This window comes from Cupressus sempervirens, chromosome 1 (genome assembly GCF_028749045.1).
Source record: "Cupressus sempervirens isolate cs-2001-9-10 chromosome 1, ASM2874904v1, whole genome shotgun sequence".
NCBI classification, from domain to species: domain Eukaryota; kingdom Viridiplantae; phylum Streptophyta; class Pinopsida; order Cupressales; family Cupressaceae; genus Cupressus; species Cupressus sempervirens.
The window spans coordinates 226,109,423-226,116,764 of NC_143118.1; the positions used below are offsets into that span (position 1 = coordinate 226,109,423).

Sequence of the window (7,342 nt, forward strand, 5' to 3'; positions counted from 1 at the left end):
AGTTATTGTTGTGAGCATTCCTCTCTTTGGTTTAGGTTCAAAACAGAGAAGAATTTTGTGTTTTGTTGGGAAAATGAATCCGTGTGATGGATGGTATAATATACAATATTAAGGAGAAGATATTTTTTATTATGATCTGACTTGAAGAAGATTCATGTGCTGGAATATAGTCTGGCATTGTTAAGATCTTCTCAAAACCTTCCTTGTTCTATGTGATCAATAGAATGGAATATCTCTGTACAATTCTTTGAGTAACGGTTCTTGTAACAGTTGTTGGTCCTTTCATCTTCTTTCTGGTTGAGACTGTATTGAAAAGAAAATTCGCACAGCCATGGGATTATGGCATGGTAGTCATGTAATACAGAAGAGTGAGAATCCCATTGCTGTGAATCATTATAATTTTATCTTATGTATCTGTTTTAGTTTTTTTTGTTATTTTTAATTTTAATTTTTTTGTTTTTTCTGCATTTTCTTTTAAGTTTCAAAATCAATATATAGAAATAGAAATATGAGACTACCTTGTATTTCTTATAAGAGTCTTCTAATTGTACCACAAACAAGACATACATACTCTATTCCCTATAGAAATTGAATTCACCACTTCTCTTCTAAGAAGACAAATTCTCTACCACTAAATTACCCCAAAACTTCAAAATTTAAAAAGCAGTTAAGCATGCTAATTAGACCTATGCCCTTTTGGACCGGTAGCAACTAATCACATAAAACTTTTAGTGTCAGACATTGTTTATGGTTTCTACAGAAAAGAATTAGGTAATCTGTAGTTGGGGAGACAGGTTTTAACAACAGGTGCTGTGGTGTAGTCGGTTATCACGTCAGTCTTACACACTGAAGGTCCCCAGTTCGAACCTGGGCAGCACCATCTGATTTTGTGATCTCTTTTCTTATCAGAATACGAGGCCATTTATGCTTTGGAAGTGAAACTTATCTGTACCATAAATACAAACTTCTATAAAAATGAAGTTATCGTTCACTACGTCTTTCATTACTGCGCCCAGAAACACAAAGTAGAATCGGCTGACAAGTTTTGACCAGTTCACTATCAAGAATGAAGAACAAATAGAAATCCATTTGATTCCGAGTTAACAAAGTCCAAAACTTCGCTTCGTATGGGGTTGTGTTTTTATTCGAGTTAGAAAATCACATTTCTCTGCATTTCTTACTATTAAACTTGATCCTATTGCTTATTCTTATGCGATATTTCGTCCGTTCTAGTGGTGAGATATTTTGGGAAATTGTTCGAGAGAAATCAGAATTATAAAATTGTCTTGTGATGTCAAAAGAAGAGTCAAATGTGTTCAGAGAATACAAAATAAGAGAACCGAAAATAGTAAGACAGCGTCTATTCTATTTAAATAGACAAATAAATGATATGGTATTCAACATTACTATTTCGGTGTCTATAAGTCTCCTATTATTATTATTTCAAATTATTAGTCCCCGTGGCGGGGACTACAGTTTTCACCTCGCTATTTTGTATTAATTCATGCTTCGAAAACTATAGAAACAGGTAAAATTTTGCTATATTCTATGGTTCTCTCAATAATATTTATTAAAACCAAATTTTCATTGAAATTTTTCAGTTTTCCTATTGACTGAGCCTTTTTTTGGATCTTTTTTATTTTTTTGTTCTAAAAATTATGAGAAATATGAGTTTGGAAGCCAAATGGCACTCAGGCCACATGGCTTTTTGCCAACTTATTTGCCTGCCTTATCTACGTTGCGACATTTGGTATTCATATATAGTGATTTGTCATATAGGCTCACAAGGTGTCATAATTCTATAGAGATTTATATTCCCATCTCTCTAAAGGTTATTATTTTTTGTTCTGGTTTTAGAAAGACGACCAAATTAATCTGCACCACTACGATGGTTGCATGTATGAATACTTTCTCATCTCTGTTTGCATCACCCTAAACTAGAGTGGCTCCTAATACTGTGATTTTCTTTCCATTAAGAAAGATTTCATTGTATAATTTATAGGTGATCTCCTCAACCTTTAGGCACATAGTGAATTCCCTTCTTATGAGGGCAGACAAAAAAAGTTCACTCACTTGAAGTACACAAACCTTACACTATAGCTTCTAAATTTTCTATTTTTTTAAGGTGGCAAATATTTAGGCCCGTGACAAAGTTTTGTGGTTTCTTTTCATGGAATAAGGCCTATGAATCCTCCATCCCAGTACAAGCACGAGGCAAATGCTCAATATAACTGACTAGTTGTAAGTTAATTAAGAATAAAAATGAAATGTATATAACACCAAGACACATAAACACAGATGTTTATCATGATTCACCACAAATCGTGGCTACATCCACACTAAGAGCAAAGAAATTATATTGATGAAATAGAACGAGTTTACAAATAGATGCCATCAACATTCATAGATCACAAATGATCAGCTGAAGAGACACAATACAAGTAGAGGGAAAACACCCATGACTGTTGGCCTTCAAATACTCAACAATCTTCCACCTAAAGACAATAGATACATCAACTGATCACCCACTCCCCTACTCTACATGCTGACTTACTTCTGGTTAATAAGGCCTAGAGAAGTCTTGGCACATTCAAACTTCTCCTTGGAAACAACCTTTGTCAACATGTCTGTCAGATTGATCTTTCTATCAATTTTGGCAACCTTTAGTTTCCCTTCTTCTACCACATAGCGAACATAGTGAGCTTGCTTGTCAATATGTTTGGAGCATCGCTGAGAGGAATGATTGTGAGCCATAAAAATTGTACTCTAACTACCAAAAAATAAAGCATAATCATTTTTTTGCCAATGTAGAGCGTTGAATAAGCATTGCAACCAAATCATCTCTCTAGCACCTTCAAAAAAAGCCAAGTATTTGGCTTCAGCAGAAGAAAGTGCAACACAATGTTGTAGCCTTGAGGCCCAACTAATGGCAGCCCTAGCAAATATGAAAGCATAACCAGTGGTAGACCTGCATTTTTCTCAATCTCCAGCAAGATCTAAATCACTGAATCCTTGCAGCTAAGCATGATTTCTACTAAAACATAATGCATAATCAAAAGTACCCTTGAGATACCACAATATCCACTTGACCACTTCCCAATGAGGCTTGTCGACATTTCTCATGAATCTACTAACTACTCCCACCGCATGAGCAATGTCGGGACATGTAGAAACCATAGCATACATTATGCTACCAACCACTAATTTATAAGGAATGATATTCATAAATTCCTTCTCTTCTTGTGTTTTGGGACACAAATCAAAACTTAGGTATAAGTGAGGAGCAAGAGGAATAGGAACATGTTTAGCTTCAGCCATACCAAACCGCTCTACAACTTTGTCAAATTATGATTTTTGTGACAAAGTAAGCACCTTCTTTTGTCTATCTTTAGTGATAGTCATTTCGAGAATCTTTTTGGCTGCCCCTAAATCTTTCATGGCAAACTGAGAAGCTAACTCTTTCTATAGCTTGCTGACTATTTGAGGAGAAGTACCAGCAACTAACATGTCATCAACATAGAGTAGAAGAATAACAAACTCACCACTAGGAAGCCTTTTATAGTAGACGCATGGATCTGATTCGTACCAGGTAAAGTTATGTTCAGCCATGAACTAATCAAACTTAATATACCACTACCTTGGAGCTTCCTCAAGCCCATACAAACTTCACTTTAGCTGGCAATAGAGATGTTCTTTCACCTTTTGAACAAAGCCTTCAGGCTATTCCATGTACAATTCTGCATTGATGTCACCATGTAGAAAATCCATCTTGACACAAAGTTGTTCGAGCTCAAGATCCCAAATGGCTACCAATCCGAAAACTACCCAGATTGTAGTCATCTATATAGTTGGTGAGAAAATCTTTGCAAAATCTAGCCCCTTTTTTTGAGCATACCCTTTGACAACTAGCCGAGTATGGTACCTCTTTCCACCACCATTTCCTCTTTCACCTTATATATCCAAGAATTTTTCAGAGCTTTACAGTTGGGTGCAAGCGAAACTAAATCCTAGGTTTTATTGTTTTTAAGAGAGTCCATCTCTTCTTCCATCGTAATCATCCACTGATTTTTATCAGTACTTCTACAAGTGTCTTTGAAATTAGCCAGTTCAATCCAATCAGATATTAAAATCTCAGGCTCTGCTTCCTCAAAATAAAGTAACTCATCGTCTAAATATCTTGCAAGCATTCTTCTTTGCCTAGTAGATTGCCTTAAGTTTGGAATGTGTTCTTCATTTTGAGAATTGCTTCTTACCAATTCATAATCACTACCCTATGAAGATGTACGAATAGGATGAGAAACACCCAAGTCTCATTCCCTATGGCCATGATGTGTTTTAGCATTTGAAAAACCAAACACATTAGTTCTCAATTCTTCATGTGATTATTGTTGGACTTGAAAACCCCTGTTATATGTCAAGAAACGAATTGGTTCTTGCATGGGATTCAAATGAGATTGTTCATGAGGATTTCTTGGGCCAATGGAGCTCCTCCTATCTATTCCATTTCACATTTCATGGCAAGAGTCTTTTCTTCTAATGGTAGCAGCATCACTAAAAACCTATCCCAACTACCCAACATGGTCACTGTGAGTAGAAACTATAGGGGCTCATGGAAACAAATAAAATTCACTTCCAATATCATGATTCGCCACTAGTCTGTTACAGATAATCATGCGGGTAGAAGTAACATTTCCACCATCATTGAACATCTAGCTATCGAGTGTGGTTTGATCATGACCAAAAGCGACACCCTACATATAATTGTCATAGTGTTTGGGATGCACCAGGCTGCAGTCTGTAGTTGCTCCTTTGACCACAGGATTCTTAACATCTTTGCATGATATCCAATAGTCACGAGTCCCACGTAAATCATGACAGTATTTTGAATGAGTGTTGTGACTGGTCTATAGTGGGGCACCACATTCAATAGGTTGATTAACTTGAAACAGATGTTCTTCCCTATTGTTTTGAACATGCTTTGTTTGTGATGATGGTAGGTGTCTTGTATGAAACAGAGGAACTATATTATGATCTTTGGTTGGATTGGCTTGTGAAGTATCTTCAAACAATTCTTCAGGTTGCCAATGATTATAGTCCATGCAAGTAGAAATAGAGGATGAAGATAGAGCAAGATTTGGAGCTAAAATAGAGGTAGACGTAGACACCATAGGCTGAGACTATGCATTTAAGGAAGAACTATTCTCTCATTAAATAAAGACATGGGAATAAATTCTTCTATAGATACTTCCTGAGCTATCGGTTGAAGGGCTGGAAATTTTGTCTCATTAAAGACAACATCTCTACTCTTTACAATCTTCTTTGCAACAAGATCCCATAATTGAAATCCAAACTAATCTTCACCATAGCTCATGAAGATACACTGTTGTGATTTTGAATCTAGCTTGATACTTTTATCTTTAGGAACATGAACAAATTCCTTACACCCAAACAACCATTCCTCTTCTGGAATTCCAAAGTCCAAATGAGATGAAGGACTTTGATTAATCAAATACACTATTGTATTGTAGGTCTCTGCCTAGAATTCTTTTCCTAAACTAGCATTAGATTGCATGCATCAAACTTTGTCAAGTATAGTTCAATTTAGTCTTGCCGCTGCCCCATTTTCTTGAGGGGTGAATGGCACAAATTTCCGCTATTGAATACCTTGATCTGCACAAAATTTAACAAACTCCAACGAATAGAATTCACCTTCATTATCTGATTTTAAACATTTGATTTTTTGCCCACTCTGATTTTCAACAAGAGCTTTAAAAACTTTAAATTTTGAGAAAACTTTAGACTTTCTAGACATCATATAGACCCAAACCTTTCTAGTACAATCATCAAGAAAGGAAAGAAAGTAATTTGTGCCTCCATAAGAGGTTACCTCTATCGGATCGAAGACATTCAAGTGCACTAACTCCAATGGTCTTGTCTTCTTTTCATTTCCATTCTTCAAAAATCTAACACATTTTTGTTCCCCATATAGACAATGCTCACAGAATTCTAAATCAACTGATTGGAGACCCAAAAGTTGATCTAGATTAAGCATAACCCCTAGCCCCTTTTTGCTCATATGGCCTGATCTTTGATGCTAAAGTGCATCATCATTGTTCGCAATAGTCATCGTATCTCCCACCTCATCATTAGTTTCCACAACATATAGGCTGCCAACTTTATCCCCTTTGGTGATAACCATGGAACCCTTGGTAATTTTCCATCTATCTATGAGAAGTGTAAGAAAACCTTGAGCATATAACTGACTGATAGAAATCAAATTTCTTTTCAATTTGGGAACATGCCTAACATCCTAAAGCAATAAGAGCACCTCCTTCTATTAATAACAAAATATCACACTTTCCTACAATTTCACAAGCTTTTTTATCACCCAAATGAACATTCCCAAATTTTCCTTCCTTGTAGTTTGTGAAGATTTCGTTGTAAGAAGATGCATGAAGTGAAGCCCCGGAGTCAATTACACATGAATTTAAAGTAGTGTCACTTGTCGCAAGAACCAAAACACCATCACCCTGATCATAAATTTTGTTTTCTCTGCTGTCCAAAACCTTTTCTTGAGCCCTTTTATATTTTTTGTAGTCCTTTTTAACGTGACTAGCTTTTCCACAAAACCAACAAGCACTTTGTCTACCCCGAGATTGCAATCTTCTAGCTGATTGTGCCCTTCAGTTGTTGCTATTTTTTCTTTATGTTAATTTCTTCCTATATTTTCTATACTAACCATCATTAGTGCATCACCAGATGAAGACTCTTTGTTGCTTCCCCTCATGTCTTCATTAAGCAAAGTGGAAACCACCTCATCATACACCAACTTGTTTTTGCCAATAATGGAAGTGCTAATCGAAGTTACCACACCATCCCAACTGTTTGGTAAGGAACATAATAATATGACCACCTTATTTTTGTCATCTTGAGGCATAGCAATGGAGTGTTCCTAACATAAAAGAGTATTCAATGCATTTATGTGATTCAACATTGGTTTTTCGTCCTTCATCTTCAACTTGTAAAGCTTCTTCATGATAAAAATTTTGTTTGCAGCAGACGTCATTTCATACATACTTTGAAGCTTGTCCCATACCTCCTTTGTTGTCATTTCATTGTTCACATTGAACAACATGTTCTCAAACAGTGAGAGAAAAATCTTTTCCATTGCCTTTTCATCAATTTTATTCCAAGTCTCATCTATCATGGAGGTTGGCTTCTTTATTTTACCTTGGGTTGCTATTGCAAGATCATGCTTGACTAGTAATGATCATATTTGTACCTTCCATAAACTATAATTCTTCCCTGAGAATGTTTGCACTCTTACTTCCCCCATGACTTT

General features: G+C 35.9%; 1 non-coding gene across 1 annotated transcript; it reads left to right on the forward strand.

Annotated features, from left to right (window-relative positions):
• The first annotated feature begins 806 nt into the window (after positions 1 to 806).
• TRNAV-UAC (transfer RNA valine (anticodon UAC)) lies at positions 807 to 880 on the forward strand. The gene has a single exon. It is a non-coding gene; the product is annotated as a tRNA-Val (tRNA).
• Positions 881 to 7,342: the final 6,462 nt, after the last annotated feature.